The sequence below is a fragment of the Tachyglossus aculeatus genome, chromosome 5 (genome assembly GCF_015852505.1).
Source record: "Tachyglossus aculeatus isolate mTacAcu1 chromosome 5, mTacAcu1.pri, whole genome shotgun sequence".
NCBI classification, from domain to species: domain Eukaryota; kingdom Metazoa; phylum Chordata; class Mammalia; order Monotremata; family Tachyglossidae; genus Tachyglossus; species Tachyglossus aculeatus.
In genome coordinates, this window is record NC_052070.1 from 100,204,521 (window position 1) to 100,226,035 (window position 21,515).

Consider the following 21,515-nt stretch of genomic DNA (forward strand, 5'->3'; position numbering starts at 1 on the left):
TTTCTGAAGAGAAGCTTGGCCTTGGGGTAGGCATTTTCAGGGTTTGGTTGGTTTTTCACTTCAGAACACTTTTCAGTCCAGGGCACTATGTTGTGACTCTCAAAGCATCATCAGTCAGTCATATTTATTGTGGGTTTACTCTGTCCACGGCACTGAACTAAGGATATCTGCATGATGCCTTCAGTGTGGGCCTCAAGAGCATGGTCATTATGATTCAAGGCACGCTGGATGACAGTCTCAAAAACTTTCAGTGATGATTACAAGAACATAAGAACTTCATTATGATGCTCATAGCCCATTGAGAGGGAAGAGTTTCTGGCTGAATCAGAAGCACATAGGAATCAATCAATGTGGTATTTATTGTACCCTTGGAGGGTGCAATACAGCAGAATCAGCAGTCATGTTCCCTGCCCATAATGAGCTTATAGTCAAAAACAAATACCACAATTCATTGCTGCAGCAGTGGCCATTCATGCAATTTTGCGTCAAGCATTTTCAGCTGGTCTGTCCACCTTTCAGGGTCTTCTGATTTAATCCCTTGGTTGCTTTCTCAAATATGGTAACCCAGAAGGAAATGAAGAGGATTGAATTCACTACACAGCTCTGCTTCCCCGTTGTGGATGGAAGTGGGGAAATAATAATAATAGTAATAATATCTGTTAAAGACTTACTCTGTGCCAACCACTGTGTTTAGCATTTGAGTAGATACAAGATACAAGATAATCTTATTGGGCACAGTCTCTATCACAAACAGGGCTCCTTTTCCAAGGGAAAGCAAGAACAGGTATTTAATCCCCATTTTTCAGATGCGGAAACTGAGGCTTAAAGTATTGAAGTGACTTTTCCAAGGTCTAGAGGGTCTAGAGCCCTTATTCCTTTGGGCAAGAAAGGCTACGTGCATAAGGCAACTGGATGTTTCTCCAAGCATCAGTGGGAAAGTCCAACAAATACTACTCCCAGCTTTGATGAAACACCCCACAGGGAAGATTAAGACTAGAAAAGAGCAAAGACTCTGTCAGGAACCCCCACTTACATTTCTGAGGGACACACTTAGGCTAAGGATTTGTTACCTGGAGGATCTTCTAGGGAGATTTAAAATTTGATTAGACAAAAATAATAGAGAGTGTGCTTTGTAGGGGGCGACTGGTATTGGTCCTGGGGGGGAAGATTTTTGCCCCCCTTCCCTTCTCCCTGGCTAAATTCTACCACCTGAGGTGAGGGAGAGAGCTTTTATGAGGGCAAACTGAAGAACGTCTGTAAAATGTGTCAGGAACTTTGGCTGTCCTGTGATTTCCTAAGGTGAAATCTAGACCTTAAGCCCTCTAGACTGTAAACTCCCAAACACTTAGTACAGTGCTCTGCATACAGTAGGTACTCAGTAAATACAATTGAATGACTGATTGATTGAAATTGAGTCTTGTCAGTGAGGGGAAGGGTTCTCTGAAGTTTCTGGGCTCCTCACTTCTCGTACCACCAAGCGCCGGTTTGGATAAAGGTGAGAAAAGTCATCACTGGGGACACCACCTTAACAGTGTCCCTGATTACTAGTGTGGTTCCAGGAACAAAATTATTCAGTGACTCACTCTGACTTTCTAAAAATAGATGGGAGGGGTTGCTTGTGGTGGGGGGAAAGATGGAGATAGAGAAGCAGCGTGACTCAGTGGAAAGAGCACGGGCTTGGGAGTGAGAGGCCATGGGTTCTAATCCCGGCTCTGGCACTTGTCAGCCGTGTGACTTTGGGCAAGTCACATAACTTCTCTGCGCCTCAGTTCCCTCATCTGTAAAATGGGGACTAAGACTGTGAGCCCCACGTGGGACAACCTGATCACCTTGTATCCTCCTCAGTGTTTAGAACAGTGCTTTGCACATAGTAAGCACTTAACAGATGTTATTATTATTATTATTATTATTGTTATTATTATTATTGTTATTATTGGAGGAACAAAGAAAAAGGCAGAAAGAGAAGGAGGGGAAGAGAAGTTGGAAAAGTAGATTAAATAATGAGATCAGCTCTTCCCATTCCAAGGGTGGGCCATTCCTCGTGGATTATTTTCAAGCTTTTCAAGGCTTGAACTTGATCTTCAACATATCGAGCAGAAGGATAGCCAATAAGTTCTGGATGATCCATGACAGGATCTTTGTCTCCACCTCCCTGTCCCTCCGCTGTCCTGAAACTCCAGCTCGGCTTCTCATCCGTGCCGCCACGATGGAGGATGTGATCTTGTCGGGAAAGCACTCGAGCCTGCCGAGAACAGGAAAACTGGAGGGACACCTTGATTGGATGTCGCTTGAGGGAATATTAATTAGCCCAGCAGCTAGTTCTGGACAATTGATTCCAAACTCCAGATGGACCATTCCAACTAAATGCATTAGAGGAAAAAAAATCAAAACCTTAATTGGTTAGTATTTTGTGCATTCTTGGTGTCAGGTGGTGAGATAATCCAGGACAGCTGAGCCGACGGGATTGTATTTTGACTTGTTTTACTTTCCATAATGTAATAAAGTCTTTACACACATCTTCCTTCCTACAGGTTTGTCCCTTGGAGTCCTTTGGATACGGACATGATTTTTCCTATAACTTGTCTGGGCTGAAGTAAAATAGATGGGCAGACTCAGAGTCAATCAATCCATCAATCATTGGTACTTATTGAGTGATTATTGTTTGCAGAACACTCTACTAAGCACTTGGGAGTATAATACAATAGAGTAGGTAGACATGATCCCTGCCCTCAAGACGCTTAGTGGGGGAAATAGACATTAAAATAAATTACAGATGAATGTGTTCATAAGTGCCGTGAGGCTGTAAATGCAGTGAGGTGAAAAGTGTGTTGGATTGAGCCCACTGTTGGGTAGGGACTGTCTCTATATGTTGCCAACTTGTACTTCCCAAGCGCTTAGTACAGTGCTCTGCACACAGTAAGCACTCAATAAATACGATTGGTTGATTTAAAGTAAACTAGTTGGGAGGTGGGCTGAACTGGTTCATCTGTCACCCCCTCCCACTAAATTTGGCTTCTTTCCCCATGCCATAGTGTAACTCGGGCCCAGCTGAGATGAGAGGATCATCAGTAAGCTCCTTCAAGGCCAAGCTGATGCGCTTAGAACAGTACTTTGCACATAGTAAGTGCTTAATAAATGCCATTATTATTATTACCAACTCTATTGTACTGTACCCTCCTAAACAGTACTGTGCTCTGCACACAGTATGTTAATCAATACCGTTCATTGATCGATTGATTGACCCCACAGCCACGACCTTATAATATCCACAGTGCAGTCTGAACCTTGCTGTAAGTTCATTGTGGACAGGAAATGTGTCTGTTTATTGTAATATCATACTCTCCCAATAGCTTAGTACAGTGCTTTGCACACAGTAAGCAACAATAAATATGATTGAATGAATGAATGAATGGTTACTACAGTTCACATTCACTAATGGTCATAGGTTCTAATCCCAGCTCTGCCACTTATCAGCTGTGTGACTTTGGGCAAGTCACTTAACTTCTCTGTGCCTCAGTTACCTCATCTGTAAAATGGGGATTAAGACTGTGAGCCCCACGTGGGACAACCTGATCACCTTGTATCCACCCCAGTGCTTAGAACAGTGCTTTGCACATAGTAAGTGCTTAACAAATGCCATCATTATTATTATTATCATTATTATTATTAATGTTTTCCCAGTGACTTCTTACCAGTTTGGTCCAGCTGCCGCACCCTTCCCACAAAGATTTATTTGTTCTCACCACCATTTTGACTGATTCAAGTTTCACAACCTTTCCTTCCTTCTTATTTTTTATGGGGTTTGTTAAGGGCTTACAATGTGCCAGGCACTGTACTAAGTGCTAGTGTAGAGCCAAACTAATCAGGTTGAACCCAGTCCAGATCCTACGTGGGGATCACAGTATTCATCTCCACTGTACAGATGAGGTAACTGAGCCATAGAGAAGTTAAGTAACTTGCCCAAAGTCACACAGCAGACAAGTGGCAGAGCATGGATTAGATGTTGCCAACTTGTTCTTCCCAAGCGCTTAGTACAGTGCTCTGCACACAGTAAGGGCTCAATGAATGCGATTGAACGAATGAATGAATGAACCCATTTCTTTCTGACCCCCAGGCCTGTGCTCTATCCATTAGGGCACACCTCTTCTCACCCCTTCAGGGGTGGAACTGGAAATTTATTCATTCATTCTTCATCTAATGGTGTCTACTGAGCACTTACTGTGCACAAAGCACTGTACGAAGGGCTTGGGAGAGTTCAATATAATAAGAAATGGACACTTTCCCTGCTTACAACAAGTGCACAGTCTAGAGGGAGAGATAGACATTAATATACATAAATAAATAAATGAATACATTACAAATATATACGTATGTGCTGTGGGGTTGGGAGGGAGGATGAATAAAGGGGGCAAGTCAAGGTGACAGAGAAGGGAGTGGGAGAGGAGAGGAGGGCTAAGTCAGGGAAGGCTTCTTGGAGGAGGTGGGCCTTCAATAAGGCTTTAAAGTGAGGAAGAGCAATTATCTATCTGATAGGGAGAGGGAGAACATTCCAGGTCAGAGGTAGGATGTGGTGGCCAGATAAATGAGATGGAGGTACAGTGAAAAGCTTCGCATTAGAGGCACAAAGTGTGTGGACTGGGTTTTAATAAGAGAGCAGTGAGGTGAGGTAGGAGGGGGGAAGGTGATTAAGTGCTTTAAAGTCAATGGTGAGGAGTTTTGGTTTGATGTGGAGGTGGGAAAGTGAGCAGAAGGATAGGGTGGGAAGATGCTCCGTTTTAGCCATATTAAGTTTGAGGTGAGGAGAGGACATCCAAATAGAGATGTCTTGAAGGCAGAAAGAAATGTGAGATTACAAAGAGGGAGAGGGATCAGGGCTGGAGATGTAGATTTGGGTGTCATCAGCATAGAGGTTGTAGTTGAAGCTGTGTGAGCTAATGAGTTTTCCAAGGGAGTGGGTATAGATGGAGAAAAAAAGCGGACTCAGAACTGAACCTTGAGGGACACCCACAGTTAGGGTGGGATGGGAGAAAGAGGAGGAGCCCTCCAAAGAGACTGAGAGTGAGCAGCCAGAGAGATGGGAGGAGGACCAGAGGAGGACAGTGTCGGTAAGCCAAGTTTAGATAATATTTCCAGAAGAGAGTGGTCCACAGTATTGAAGGCAGCTGAAAGGTTGAGGAGGATTAGGATGGAGTAGAGACCGTTGGGTTTGCCAAGAAGGAGATCACTGGTGACCTTTGAGAGGGTCTGTAAGGTGTAAATAGGAGAGCAGAAGAGAATAAAGGAGAGGATCAAAAGAACCAGGGTAATCCATTGGCTGCATCATCTGAACTGGCTTATGGCACAGAGTCCTGGATAGGGTAACCAGCCAGCTCTGGAAACAGTCTCTGCCTTCAATACTCTCAGCTGATCATACACTCAAAGCATCAGTCCAGTTATTTTCTTAGCTTCTGGGTGGGCCCCAGCAAACTCCTTTCCTAGTGCAGAAGGATGCTATCACTCTACCACTTTCCCACATTTTCTCCCTTTGTTATGCTTTTTTTATGGTATTCATTAAGCACTTCCTACGTTTCAAGCACTGTTCTAAGCACTGGGGTAGATACAAATTCATCAGGCCAGATGCAACCCCTGTCCCAAATGAGGCTCACAATCTGCTCCTGGAAGGAAGTAATCATTTGTCTTGCTTCTATTATACACTCCCAAGTGTTTAGTAATGATATCAATAATCGTGGTATTTGTTTAGGGCTTACTATGTGTCAAGCACTGTACTAAGTGCTGGGGTAGATACAAGATAATCTGGTCCCATTTTGGGCTCACAGTCTTATAGGAGGGTGAACCGGTACTGCTACCTTTTTTTGCAGTTGAGGAAACTGAGGCACAGAGAAGTAAAGTGACTTAACCAAGGTCACATAGCAGACAAGTAGCAGAGCATCTGGTCTTGGCCACCTTGTATGTTATACAGTGCCCTGCACCCCAAAAAACACTCCAGAGCATCACACTCTGCTCTACCAAAGGCTGGGGTGATCATCATCATCCTCATCCTCATCATTAGTCAATAATAACTATTGCTTGTTACTGTATCATTATTATTATTGTACTTGTTAAGTGCTTACTAAGTGCCAGGTACTGTTCTAAGCACTGGAATAAATACAAGTTAATCAGGATGAACACAGTCCCTGTCCCACATGAGGCTCACAGTCTTACTCCCCATGTTACAGAAGAGGAACTGAGGCCCAGAGAAGTGAAGTGACTTGTCTGAGATCACACAACAGACATGTGGCGGAGCCAGAAACAGTGCTTCATTCATTCAGTCGTATTTGTTGAGTGCTTACTTTGTGTAGAGCACTGTAATAAGCACTTGGGAAAGTATAATACAACAATAAACAGACATATTCCCTGCCCACAATGAGTTTACAGTCTAGAGGATAGGAGACAGACCTCAATGCAAATAAATTCATTACAGATATGTATAAAAGTGCTGTGGGGCTGGAAGGGAGGGAGAACAAAGGGAGCAAATCAGGGCAACACAGAAGGGAGTGTTTAGACTGGGAAGGCCTCTTGGAGGAGATGTGCCTTCAGTAAGGCTTTGAAGGTGAGGATAGTCATTGTCTGTAATGTTTGAGGGGGAGGAGGAGGAGGAAGAGAAGGAGAAGAAGAAGAAGAAGAAGAAGAAGAAGAAGAAGAAGAAGAAGAAGAAGAAGAAGAAGAAGAAAAAGAAGAAGAGGAAGAAAAGAAGAAGAGGAAGAAAAGAAGAAGAGGAAGAAAAGAAGAAGAAGAAGAAGAAGAAGAAGAAGAAGAAGAAGAAGAAGAAGAAGAAGAAGAAGAGGAAGAAAAGAAGAAGAAGAAGAAGAAGAAGAAGAAGAAGAAGAAGAAGAAGAAGAAGAAGAAGAAGAAGAAGAAGCAGAAGAAGGAGAAAGAGAAGGAGGAGGAGGAGGAGGAGGAGGAGGAGAAGGAGAAGGAGAAGGAGAAGATGAAGGAGGAGGAGGAGGAGGAGGAGAAGAAGGAGAAGGAGAAGGAGAAGGAGGAGAAGGAGGAGGAGAAGGAGGAGAAGGAGGAGGAGGAGGAGGAGAAGGAGAAGAAGAAGATGAAGGAGGAGGAGGAGGAGAAGGAGAACGAGAACAAGAACAAGAACAAGAACAAGAAGAACAAGAAATTAGTAGACCTGATCCCCACCTTCCAGGAGTTTATGATATAGCAGAGGAGGGATAAAAGCTAAAATGAATTATGTATTTGTAAGTGCCAAATTAAGAAGGTATTGTGTGCAAGGCATAGTACTAGGGAAGCAGCACAGTCTAGTGGAAAGAGCTCATGCCTGGGAGTCAGGGGATTTCGATTCTGATTCCAGGTTCTCTGAGTACCTGCTGTGTGGTAACCTTAGACTTAGCTTGATTTAACTTAACTCTCCTGTGCCTCAGTTCCCTCATCTGCAAAATGGGGATTCAATACCTGTTTTCAATCCTAGTAAGAGTTGGAGCTCTAAGTGGGACCAGATTATTTTATATCTACCCCAGCCCTTAGCATAGTGCTTGGCATATAATAAGCACTAAACAAATACCACAATTATCATTATTATTACTAAACACTTGGGAGCATATAATAGAAGTGAAGCAAATGATCACTTCTCTCCAGAAGTGGAAAATCTAATGGAGGGAACAAACAGCTAAGAATGTTTCCAAAGAATGAGAGTGTGAGGAAGAAAATGAATATAATGGGAAACAGTATGAATACATTGGGATGAAAAGCAGAATAAGCAATTGAGCATTGTATTGTCGTCTCCCAAGCCCTTAGTAAAGTGCACTACACACAGTATGCGCTCCATACATACTATTGGTTGATTGATTACATATGTGATGGGTTGGTGAACTGAGAATTAATCCAGGAAGGATTTTTCTGCTTAACCAAAGAGTGTGGGTGGGGATATGAGAGGATGGGCTCTTCCCTGCTGTGGGCTCCTCAACAGTTTTCTGGCAATCCGATTTCCTGTGTGTGAGCCTGGTTAACAACACTGTAAACTCACTGAGAGCAAAGCCGCTTTGACATCCAGGAGTATCAAATCCTCCGACGAGGGTTAGCGTCATTGTGGATGTTGCCTTGTCCAAGATAATAGCAGACTCAGGAAGGGCTCTGTCTCTAGACAGGGTTTTCTCCTCGGATGGGCCCAGAGCAAGGCCATCTGGATCCTTTCATCCTCAAGAGTTTTAGTGGGTTCAGGTTTTATTTTCCTGAGATACTAGAGAATCTTCCTGCTTCTGGAAATTTCAATCCATTTCCCTTTTCGGCCCTTTCCCCTTATTCTGCTTCTCTCCATCTTCCTGTATTTTGGAGTAAAAACTTCAAACTAGCTAACAACTTTCTGTTTTATGTGCCTTCTGGGTACAGAGATACTAGGTGCTTGGGTAACAGAAGAAGCATAGAATACCGCCCCTGCCTTCCCAAGCACTTAGTACAGTGCTCTGATCACAGGAAGTGCTCAATAAATGCGATTGGCTGACTGTGAAGATTACAGTCTAATGGGAAAGATATTCGAACATAAATTGATGAATAGAGAGTGATTAAAAGGATGTGTGAAAAGAGATATAAATAATACACCAAAATGGGAGCCAGGAGATCTGGGTTCTAATCTCGACTCTGCCACTTGCCAGCTGTGGGACCTTGACCAAGTCACTTAACTTCCCCGTGCCTCAGTTTCCTCATTTGTAAAATAGGGATTCAATAAGCTGTGAGCTCCAAGTGGGAGAAGGACTGTGTCCGATCCAATTGCCAATTAATCTACCCCAACACTCAGTAGAATAATGAGCATACAGGACATCTTAACAGATAAAGTTATTAGAATTGTTTTCGTTGCCATCACTATCATTGTAAATAAATCCATAATACACAGATCACTTTATGAAAGTTAAGGTGTCTGATATGGTCAAATCTAGATGGTATGTGAGGATGGATATTAATGCGGGAAGGCATCCAGAGCAGCAGGGATTCTTTGGAAAGATTCTGGGAGAGGGGAGAGACAATGGTCCAGACGGGGGCCTGGGGAGGGGAGGTGAGAGGAGAGGAGGCCGGAGCCTAAAATCCCTGAATCACAGAGTGTGCCTCAGAAGCAACTGATCAGGCTAAGGGGAGTTGTACCTGAAACTGAAAATATCATTAAAACATTCTTTGCTCCCTGCACAACTTGCATTGGTAAAGAGGGAGGGGAAGTTGCCCGGATGGGAGAGAAAGCAGGAGATTTCTCTTCTAAGGTGTATGCAACCTGCCTGGGGCTGCCTTGGAGGGCGCACCCCAAAAGATGAGCTTACCTTGTGATATGGGCTGCTTAGAAGGAGATCAATACGTTTGGCATTCTAATTCCTGGTCCATAGTGTAATAACAATAATAATAATAATAATAATAATAGCATTTGTTAAGTGCTTACTTTGTGCTAGGCATTGAACTAAGTGCTGCAGTGAATGCAAGAAAATCGGGTTGGATACAGTCCCTCTACCACGTGAGGCTCACAGTCTCAATCCCCATTTTACAGATGAGGTAACTGAGGCACAGAGAAGTGAAGGGACTTGACCAAGGTCATACAGCAGGGTTCTAGAGAATCTGAACTTCAGACAGGACAGATAAATATGCCTCACATTAAACTGCATGAATGACCCCTACTGCAGCAACCAACTGTGGAATTTGTTTGGCACACTCTCACTGTCTGCCAAGCCCTGTGCACTGGGGGTTGGGGGAGGAATACAACACCATCAGATCAGATTCCTGCCTGTTCTAATCGGGGGGTCCCAGATCATTCCAATTCCATTTTGTCTCTCCAGTTCCCCTCCACCCAGTTCAACTCGCTAGACTTGCCCACTCTGTCCCTGCCAGCCATGATGGGTAGAGTGGCAGAATCAAAGCGGGCCCTTAACTGCTTCTTGGGCCAGGCATCCCAGGATGGAGAGAAGAGTGGGGAGATCTGGCTTGTAGCCAGAGAGATCAGGCAGGACGGAAACTTCCTGACAGGTCCCTAATTTCTGAAGAGACCAGGGGAGGGGTGCTCTTCACTGAACCCCAGCCTCGGGGATCAGTCAGCCTTTGGCCCTGCACCTGACCCCCAGAGTTCTCATTCACTCTCGCTCACTCAACAGCATTTACTGAGCACGTACTGTAGCATTTACTGAGCGCTTAATATGTGCAGAGTGCTTCTCCTCTGAAGCAGAAGAAGGCGAGCTGGGATATTCATTCATTCATCCAGTCAATCGTATTTATTGAGTGCTTACTGTGTGCAGAGCACTGTACTAAGCACTTGGAAAGTACAATTCAGCAACAGATAGAGACAGTCCCTACCCAACAACGGGCTCACAGTCTAGACAATGGGCTCCCAAGGAATCAAGGACTAGCCTCTTCGGAGCCTCTCAATCTTATTCTGAGTCTAATAATTATGGTATTTGTTAAGCACTTACTATGTGCCAGACACTGTAATAAGTGCTGGAGGGGACACAAGCAATTCGGGTTGGACACAGTCCCTTGTCCCATGGGGGGCTCACAGTCTCGATCCCCATTTTACAGCTGAGGTAACTGAGGCCCAGAGAAGTTAAGTGTCTTGCCCAAGGTCACACAGCAGACAGATGGTGGAGGCAGGATTAGAACCCACGACCTTCAGACTCCCAGGGCCATGCTTTATCGATTACATCAGAAGCATTTGGAAAAGTTCAATATAATAGAGTCGAGAAATATGATTCTTCCATTCTTTACTTGCTTTTCCAGGGGTAGATTCCAGTTCAAGACAATCAGTCAGTTAACATTATTTACCGAGCACTTACTGAGTGCAGGCACTGAACTAAGTGCGTGAGACAGTATAATACATTAGAGTCGGTAGACACAGTCCTTCACTGTGGATTTGCTTTTCCTGGCTTAGATTCCAGTTCAAGGCAATCAATCCATCAGTGGTATTTATTGAGCACTTACTGAGTGCAGAGCACTATATTAGGTGCTTAGGCCATACCTTCGTAGGAATGAGTGGAGGAGACTGAGTGGGAGGGAAACATTGTGGGCAGGGAATATGTCTGTTTATTGTTATATTGTATTCTCCCAAATGCTTAGTACAGTACTCTGCACATGCTAAGTGCTCAATAAGTACGATTGAATGAATTGAATGAATGTAGGAAGCTTCAGTCCTCTAGACCTTAAACTACTTGTGGACAGAGAATGTGACTACCAACTCTGTTGGACTGTAGTCTCCCAAGCACTTAGTATAGTGCTCTGCACACGGTAAGCAAACAATAGGTACCATTAATTGATTGAGAGACTGTAAGCACATTGAGCAAAGAATGTGTCTACCGTGTGCATCATATTCTCCCAAACGCTTAGCACAGTGCTCTGTACACAGTAAGCGACAAACAAGATTAAAGTCATCACGGGTCAGGGATCACTTCGTCATTCAGGGGCAGACTGAGGTTTTCAAAATTTCACTTCTTCCAGCGAATAGAAAAACGTGTGGTGATGCTTTCAGTGAATAGCTAGATGGGGGGGAGGACCTAGAGTGCATGCAAACATACGTCTTCCATTTTTCAATAAGTTTCTAAACCATAAATTATGGAAAGTGGGGAAGCATGAGACCAGACCTTTGCTGGAATTCATTTGCAGTCTGAAGTTCAGAAAGTTTTCGTGACATAATTGGAAAAGGCCAACATCCATTGGAATAAAAAACCCCTTATGAAGAAGGAATGAGTTTTGAAACAGCCGAATGCTGTTCTTTCTCCTTTCCTTGGGCCCTGGGGGCATAGAGGGATAAGTGGCAAGCTCAATGCTATCTCTTGACTCTAAGCTCATTGTGGGAAAGGAATGCATCTACCAACTGTTACATTGTACTTTCCAAACTGCTTAGTACAGTGCTCTTACTGTGCAGAGCACGCAGTAAGAGCTCAATAAATATGATTGGTTGAGGTATTTCACATTGAGGATGATTATCAGGTGGGTTTGGAGAATGTTGGAATTCCCCGAGAAGACCCCTTGAGTCCACTGGAATTCTAGAATAGCTTTTCTCATGCAGCAGTGCAGGAGAGAGGAGGGAAGCTAGCTAAGTAGTTTAGGTTGTGAGCTGAGGCTATGCTCTTCTGACTTCTCACCTTCTGAGAAGCAGCATGGCGTATTGGACAGAGCACGGGCCTGGAGTCAGAAGGTCCGGGTTCTAATCCCGTCTCTGCCACATGTCTGCTGTGTGACCTTGGATAAGTCACTTAACTTCTCTGTGCCTCAGTTACCTCATCTGTCAAATGGGAATTGAGACTGTGAGCCTCACATGGGACAGGGACTGTGTCTAACCCTATTTGCTTATACCCACCCCTGCGCTTAGTACAGTGCTTGGCACATGGTAAAAACTTAACAGATACCACAAGTATTAATTATTATTATTACAAATAACACCATTGAATCAGACCACATTCCATCCAACTCAATATTTTTCCATCCAACTCAATATTTTGTCTCCCACAGAGGTGACCTGTTGCTTGGAAGACCGGCATGGTTTAGTAGGAAGACCAGGGGCCAGGGGCCAGTAGTCCACTTTTGATCTTGAGATGAGTCACTCAGCATCTCTGTTCCTCAGTTTCCTCATCTGCAAAATGGGGATTAAATGCTTTTCTCCTTCCCCTCTAGACTGTGAGTCCCATGCGGGACAGGCACTGAGCCTGAAGCAGATATTTTGTAGCTACCTCAATACCTAGTACACAGTAAGCCCTTAAAAATAACACAATTATTATTATTATCATTGCCCCACCTGGAAGTCCATCTTTGTGCTTATGTTTGGGCCATCCAACACCCCTAACTTTCTCCTCTTCATCTCTAACTTCCCTCCTAATAATAATAATAATAATGACATTTATTAAGCGCTTACTATGTGCAAAGCACTGTTCTAAGTGTTTATAGACTACTTATCCGTTATCATCATCATCCAAGGACCTATCCAAATCCTTCTCAACCTGCTGGCGTTTCTTTCCACACAGCTTCCCGTGATGACAAACTCCATATGTCTCTCATCAGCTGGGTGAAGACACTTTTCCTTTTACCGGATTGAATTTACCACCTTCACACTTCAATGGTCTTCCTCCTATGCCCTGGAGGTCTGTGACTTAAAGAATAACAATTCCTCCTTCTCCCAGTTTCTATCCTTTGTCGCTTTGTAAATTTCACTCATATTCCCCCTAGGCTTATGTCTGGAGAACATTTGGGAAAGTTCAGTGCAGTAGAGAAGCAGAGTGGCTTAGTGGATAGAGCACGAGCCTAGGAGTCAGAAGTACCTGAGTTCTAATCCTGGCTCTGCCACATGTCTGCTGTGTGACCCTAGGCAAGTCGCTGCACTTATTTGTGCCTCAGTTACCTCATCTGTACAATGGGATAAAAATATGAGCCCCAGGTGGGACAGCGACTGTGCCCAACCTGATTAACTTGTATCTACCCCAGTGCTTAGAATGGTGATTGGCACATGATGAGCACTTAACAAGTACCATCATTTATTATTTATCATCAGAGAAGCAGCATGGCTCAGTGGAAAGAACATGGGCTTTGGAGTCAGAGGCCATGGGTTCAAATCCCAATCAGTTGTCAGCTGTGTGACTTGGGGCAAGTCACTTAACTTCTCTGTGCCTCAGTTACCTCATCTGTAAAATGGGGATTAAGACTGTAAGGCCCACATGGGACAACCTGATCACCTTGTAACTTGCCCAGCGCTTAGAACAGTGCTTTGCACATAGTAAGTGCTTAATAAATGCCATCATTATTATCATTATTATTAGAGTTGGTAGATATAATCTTCCCACTCTGGATTTGCTTTCCTCAGGGTAGATTCCAGTTCAAGGCAATCAATCAACCAATCAGTTATTCATTCAATTGTATTTATTGAGTGCTCACTGTGTGCCAAGCACTGTACTAAGCACTTGGGAAGTACAATTCAGCAACAGAGACAATCCCTGCCCACAGTGGGCTCACAGTCTAGAAGACTTGACTCACAGTTGCAGTTATTGTATCTTTACTCTGTACAGCATACTGTACTAAGCGATTGAAATTTGCAGTCATCACCCCAGTGGTCAGCAAAACGGGGAGAGGAGGAAGCCTGGTACACCACACAGTCTTTCTGAGATATCACACCAGTCCCTGTGGGCCCTTTGTGGCAACCATTGTGCCAGCTCCTTCTAGGCAGAGATCGTACCTACCTGCTGTGTTGTGTAGTATATAATAAGTGGTCAATAACTTCCATTGATGGATTGATTGCCAGATGCCTCTGTTGGAAAATAGAGAAGCAGCACTGCCTAGTAAATAGAGCACAGGCCTGGAAATCAGAAGGGCCTGGGTTCTAAACCCGGCTCCGCCACTTGTCTGCCGTGTGACCTTGGGCAACTCACTTCACTTCCCTGTGCCTCAGTTACCTTCATTCATTCATTAAAAAGTATTTATTGAGCGCTGTGTGCAGAGCACTGTACCAAGCACTTGGAAAGTGCAATTCAGCAACAGAGACAACCCCTACCCAGCAACGGGCTCACAGCCTAGAAGCGGGGATACAGACAACGAAACAAAACAAAGTAAGTAAATGGGCATCCAAGAGAATTCAAGAAATGAAGATAGCCAAACCATAAAAGTGAAATCAAGGCAAAAATATATATCACTGAAACAAAGAAGTACAAAGATACCCAAAGATCGTGAGATGTGAAATGAGGTTGGTGGTGGGGGGAGGCATCTGTAAAATGGGGATTAAGACTATGAGCCCTGTGGACAAGGACTAATTAGCCTGTATCTTCACAGTGCTTAGTACAGTGCCTGGCTCATAGTAAGTGCTAAACAAATACCACCAAAGAGAAAAAAACAAGAGAGGCCCCATCCACAGTTCTACACATTAAGTGCACAAGGGAATATCAGCTTCCCATTCTCCCTTTTCTCCCCATCTTCCTCCTGATGGAAACACTTCCAGAAAGGAAAATAGCTGCAGAGTGGATGGAAGCTGGAGGAAATAATAATAATAATGATAATGATAAAAGTATTTGTTGCAAGCACTGTACTAAGCACTAAGGAAGATACAGGATAATCAGGTTCCATGTGGGGCTCACAGTCTAAGCAGGAGGGAGAACAGGAAAGAGGAGGAGCTTCAGGAGGGCTGGAGAGACCACAAACTGGATCGTCAGACTCAGAATAGAGAGAGAAACAAATGGGGTGATTTTAAAGAGTCTGTCTTGTAACAGAGGAGAAGAAGTAGTTTGGGCTGCGGGAAAAATCTACATGATACATAACACAAAAAGTCCCTGAAACCCAGAACTGGGCAGAGAGCCTCTCTGAGTTCTCACAGCAAGAGTTGGAGAGCTGGATTAAGGAGATTAGGGGCATAGTAATAATACTAATATCTGTTAAGGCTTACTCTGTGCCAAGCACCCTAGTAAGCATTGAAGCCAAAACAAGATAGTAATAATAATAATATCTGTTAAGGCTTACTCTGTGCCAAGCACCCTAGTAAGCATTGAAGCCAAAACAAGATAATCAAGTCCCACCTGGGGCTCACAGTATAAGTAGAGGGAGAATAGGTGTTGAATTCCCATTGTGCAGATGAGGGATCTGACCCCGGCAGGGGGACAGGCACGTGTGGATTGTGGAGGTGGAAAGAGGACCAAAGGGGCAGCAGGCACAAACCGAAGTGGCTCTGCTCTGTCTCCTCAAGAGGGATCGTGCCCACCTAGGCTTTTCCCTCTGTCTCCTCTGGACCCTGAGCTGCTGTCCCTCCAGAGGACAGAGTGTCTGCTCTAGCAAGGGGGATGGGAGAGGAGAGAGTCTCACCCTCTAGACTGTAAGCTCATTGTGGGTAGGCAATGTGTCTATTCATTGTTAAATTGTACTCTCCCAAGTGCTTAGTACAGTGCTCTGCGCACACTGAACGCTCCATAAATACGACTGAGTGAATGAATGAATGAGGGTCTGGCATGGCTGGGTAGTGGACCATCCACTGGAGAGTGGGTGCCAGGTTGGCATCAGATGACATCATATGACTGGCAGATGTCAATCATAGGGGACACAGCACCTCAGGTCACAATTCCATCCCTTCTACTAGGGATTTTCATTCATTCATTCAATTCAATTGTATTTATTGAGCGCTTACTGTGCGCAGAGCACTGTACTAAGCACTTGGGAAGTACAAGTTGGCAACATATAGAGACGGTCCCTACCCAACAGTGGGCTCAGGATTTGTAGATTTAAGAGGACACCGAGGCATATTTGTCATCCAACCGAATGCTTCTTAGGCAAATTGCATCCCAGTCTCAACCTCTTTGAAAACAAGTCATGCAGTAAAGAAAGCATCACAACATGGGCCTCAGAAAATAAAATCCAGCCTGTAACAGGGTTTTACCCAGCTTTTCTGATGCACCTATCAGTAACGGAGCCAGTAAAGGAAGTCCAGTCACAGTAGTGCTTATGGTGTGCTGAGGCCTGTACTAAACCCTAGGATCAAGTAAGTATAAGTAGATGGGACACAGTCTCTCACAGGGCTCATAGTCTGAGAAGGAAGTAGAATACGTATTCGATCTCCATTTTACAGTTGAGGAAACTGAGGCAGAGAGAAGTTAAGTGTCATGCTCATATTCCCACAGCAGGTAGGTGGCAGAGCCAGGGTTAGAATCCTGGTCCTCTGACACCCAGGCCTGTGCTCTTTCCACTAGGCCACACTGCTCTTCCCGGTTGCTCCTGGCACCATCCCCCACCCTCCAACAAGTCCGCAGCAGTCACGATGCCGCAGGGCAGGAGGTATCCCCCAAACCCAGGCATCAACACCACTCCCTTTTCTACACCACCTGATCAACCTACATCCTTTCCATGTGAGGGCAAAGATATTTTAATGAAGCATGACTGATATCGGGCAAATAAGCAAGATAGCCTTGGAATTATTGGGAAGGTATGCTGAACTCACAGAGCAAGCTCTGAGATTTGACAACCTATCTCTGCCACCCTGTCCCAAAGACAGAAAGTGCATTATAAAAAAATCCAGAGCCTTTAATGATCTAGTGCCTGTGACTGAGCAGAGACTAGGCCACACTACAGCAAGCAGAGACTAGGCCACACTACGGCAATTTATTCAGCCTCCAAGTCACACTGCCTGTGGGTGTCTTCCCCACAATCCTCTGAGCCAAAGGGCTACTCTCATAGGCTCGAGCCAAGAAGCAAACTTTAGAGACTGGAATTCAATCCCTTTGGTGCCATTGCCTGCCTCCAGAAGGACCCAGAGGGAATCCCTGTGGATTTCACCCAGGACAGAGCAGCTTCAAGGCTGTCCATCACCTTGCCCCCTCCTACCTCACCTCCCTTCTCTACTTCTGCAGCCCAGCTCAAACCCTCCGCTCCTCTGCCACTAATCTCCTCACCGTGCCTCGTTCTCGCCTGTCCCGCCATCGACCCCCGGCCCACGTCATCCCCCGGGCCTGGAATGCCCTCCCTCTGCCCATCTGCCAAGCTAGCTCTCTTCCTCTCTTCAAGGCCCTACTGAGAGCTCACCTCCTCCAGGAGGAAGGCCCAGACTGAGCCCCTTCCTTCCTCTCCCCCTCGTCCCCCTCTCCATCCCCCCCATCTTACCTCCTTCCCTTCCCCACAGCACCTGTATATATGTATATATGTTTGTACATATTTATTACTCTATTTATTTATTTATTTATTTTACCTGTACATATCTATTCTATTTATTTTATTTTGTTAGTATGTTTGGTTTTGTTCTCTGTCTCCCCCTTCTAGACTGAGAGCCCACTGTTGGGTAGGGATTGTCTCTATATGTTGCCAACTTGTACTTCCCAAGCACTTAGTACAGTGCTCTGCACACAGTAAGAGCTCAATAAATACGATTGATTGATGGATTGACTGATTGATTGATTGACTGACGGGAACGCCCCACTGATAGATTCACTCGAATTTTGTTCGCTTTGCAATGCCAAACCTTCAGGGGTTGTACATTATGGTAAAACCTTGAAGAACATGCAAAACCTCTAAAGCAGCAGACTTTTTCATTACCATCTCAGATTCAGAGACAATTCCACAGAGAGCCACTCTATATTTGCCTCCCTTTTGATAGAAAACTAAAAATGGTAAGCCCTGCGTGACATCGATGATATATTATTATTCCTTTTCCAGAAGCTGCAGCCACCACTAACTGAACTGAGAGGGATATTCGGTGAAGTCTACAAGAAAAATCAGTCACTCCCTGGACTTACATTAGAACTTTGGGCTCAATTTACATGTTTTGTTTGAGGATCTCCAAGCCCTCGTTCAGTGAGCTTTCCTTGTCGGAAGGGGGGAGATATTTTTAATCCAAGGATGGAACAGGTAGAAGCTTGTCCAATTTACAAAGCACAGAAGAGCCAAGGCTAGAACCCAGGCATCTTGGCTCCTCCTCAGGCACAATGCTACTCTCTGTGGCAACCCTTCTTGGGGGAGAAAATAAGGTGAAGATGGGATTGGAAATGTCATGCCTTGGGGGAGGTGAGTATTACTCCAATAATCAATCAGCCCAGCTGAATTGCTTATCCGTGGGTTTGATTGTCTAATTGTCTGAGCATTATCTGAGCTCCCTGATGACATCTAACAATGGATGTTTTGCACATGATAAATACACTTACCATCTTGGAGACACCGGTTCTCATTGGCTACACTTTGATTGTTGTTTCCTATCTGGGATTCCCATGATGCTACATGTACGCACATTCAGGCAAACAGACACGTACGCATGCATACATGTGTGTGCGCACACATACGCGTACACACACACAAACACAACCAGACCCGAAGATAAACACCATACAGATGTCAACAGGACCCAGGAGGAAGACTAGAAAATGATAGTTGAAGCAGTAGCTGACAGATAAGCAGGACTGGGGATAAAATCCCCACCACTGGCCAGCTAAGGTGATGGTTTCAAGGAGCAAAACCAGGCCCCTTTGACTGAGTGGAATATCTGGCCCTTCAGACATCATTTCACTAGCTTTCTGCCAGTGACAACAAGACGATTTCTTAAGGTAAGGATGGGGTTGTGGGGAGGGAGAGACACGTTCCCAACTTGGAAGTTGTTCTCAATTGGCAGGGAGGGAAAGGAGGCATCTTAGCTTGGATGAAGCAGATTAGATCCCAAGGAGAGGCTCTGTTTCTGTGCACAGTAGCTAGCGACTGAGGCTGAGGGGCAGAGACTGACTGATTATGCACCGAGGAATTCATGATCCTTATGCTTTCATTGCTTGGCCGCTGGAGAGCTCAACTTTATTACCTAGCGGGATTCGATTGGATATTAAACATAAGAAATTAAAAAGTAATCATATTAATATCCTGCTAGCGATAGCGTTTTGAGCTGATGCCTCACCAAAAACCGTGACAAAGTGGGGAGTGTTCGTCTTTGAGACAGTGTTTGCTTTGTCTTTGTCTCTGTCTTTCTTTCTGTCTGTCTCCCTCATTTTTATTATCTGAAGAATTTTTTGTTTCTCCTCCCTGACCCGGAACAGCTCTGAATCCCCCAAAGTCCACTCCGCTTTGCTGTTTCTATGGTCGCTCGGTGTTGGACAAATTGAGCTTTATTCAACCTCCTTGCCCTGCCCCCTGCCCATTTCTGCATTTCAGCTGCTCCTGATTCTCCTGGGCTCCCAGGGTGTTTACCTTTGGCAAAGGAAGACGTCCGGTTTCAAAGCAAAGGAGTCTGGGAGACGATCTCAGATATCAAATGGCTTTTACAGAATGACATTTCGATGAAGGAAGGAATCTGAAAGCCCCGGTTCAGTTCCCCAGTGGGAAGGGGGCAGGGGGGACATAGTAGGGGGATGGGAAGAGGGGGTTTTGAAGAGGAGGAACTGGGGTAGGAAAATAATCAGCCGCCCGCACCTGATGTCCAGGACTTCTCTCTGGCCTTAAACCCAGGGATCCAAAAGGAAGGAAGGGATTCCAGGGGAGGTTGTAGGACTCAGCTCACTTCTCAAGTACTTCTGGTTGGGTGATCCTAGAAATAAATCAATAATATTAAGTGCTTACTTGGGAGAGTACAATGCAAAAGGGTTGGTAAGGCCCGTTCCCTGTCCACACCGAGCTTACAGTCTTGATGGAATGGGGACAACTTGCACCTTCACACCAAGTATCTTATTGTACCCTCACAGCATCTCGATGAGTTGGGAGAGACAGGTACTTTCCCTCTTTTATAGCTGAGGAAACTGAGCCACAGAGAGGTTAAGTCACTTGTCCAAGGCCACTCAGCAAGCCAGGGGGAGATATGGGACTAGAAGCCAGCCCTCCTTATTGGCAAGTTGTTGCTTTTCCCACTAGGCCATGCTATCTTCATGACAAAAGGGCAAATGCTCATTCCTGACTTTCCCAAGGTGAGTTGATGAATCCTTAAGACATTCCCTGATGTTAAAGGGCTCTACAGTAACAGAGAAGTTTCCCCAGCTGACCAAACCTCCGCTCCCTCCCTTCTTTCCCCACATCCAGCTTCGGCCATTCTGTTTTGCACTCAAGGGTCTTGGATCCATTTCCCAATTTCCAGGCTTGATCTTCAGGCATAAACAGAATAAGCTCCGTTGTCATTGTTATTACTGTAATTATTATTATTATTTCTGTATTTGTTGAATGCTTACTATGTGTCAAACACTGGTCTAAGCTCTATGTTATACTCTTCTTGCTTTATGTTATACTCTTCTCTCTCCCCAGTCACTCTGGATGTGATGAGGAGGCAAACCAGAGCAGGGAAACGCGAATGCAGAGGCCAACTACCTGATATATGGGAGTCAGAAGACCTGGGTTCTAATACTGACTCCGCCACCTGTCTGCTGAAAGACCTTGGTCCAGTCATTTAACTTCTCTAGGCCTCACTTTCCTCACCTGTAAGATAAGGATGAAATCCTATGGGACAGCTACTGTGTCCAAACACAATCTACCCCAGCGCTTAGATCAGTGCTTGACATGTAGTAAGCATTTCACAAATACAGTGATAATAATAACAACAATAGTGATAATAGTAATAATAGTAATATGAAAAGAGATGTGTCTGTGCACACATATGTGCATGTGCGTGCATACGTATGTGTTGTGGGGGGCTTGGCTGCAACATAAGCTTGCTTTTTCATGTATCAGGCTTTCTGAAACGGTCTCTCTTTTTCCCTTGGCCTCTCTTGTTTGGATTAAACACTGATTATTAATATCGGAGCTGGAATGGAAGCCAACAACTGTAAATAAAGAACTCTCCCTGTCACTGGAGCAACCAAGCAAGAGCTGCTCGGGGGACATGGTGGTGTTGACCGAGGGGGTCAGGAGGTAAAGGCCGAGATCCCAGAGTGGGAGGCTTAGTCTGAGAGAGCTGGGGGAGGGAGCTACCCACCACCCCCTCGTCTCCTCCTCCAGCCCCCTCCCACCGCCCCCAACGATGGAGATGGAAAGGGTCGGGGGATCCAGCTGCCCCGGCCGCCAGCCAACAGCACGCACACAATTCGGGAAAAAGGATCCTCGGACCTACAGCTGTGAAAACATTTGCTCAGCCGTCCGGGCTGGCCCCTGACCCATTC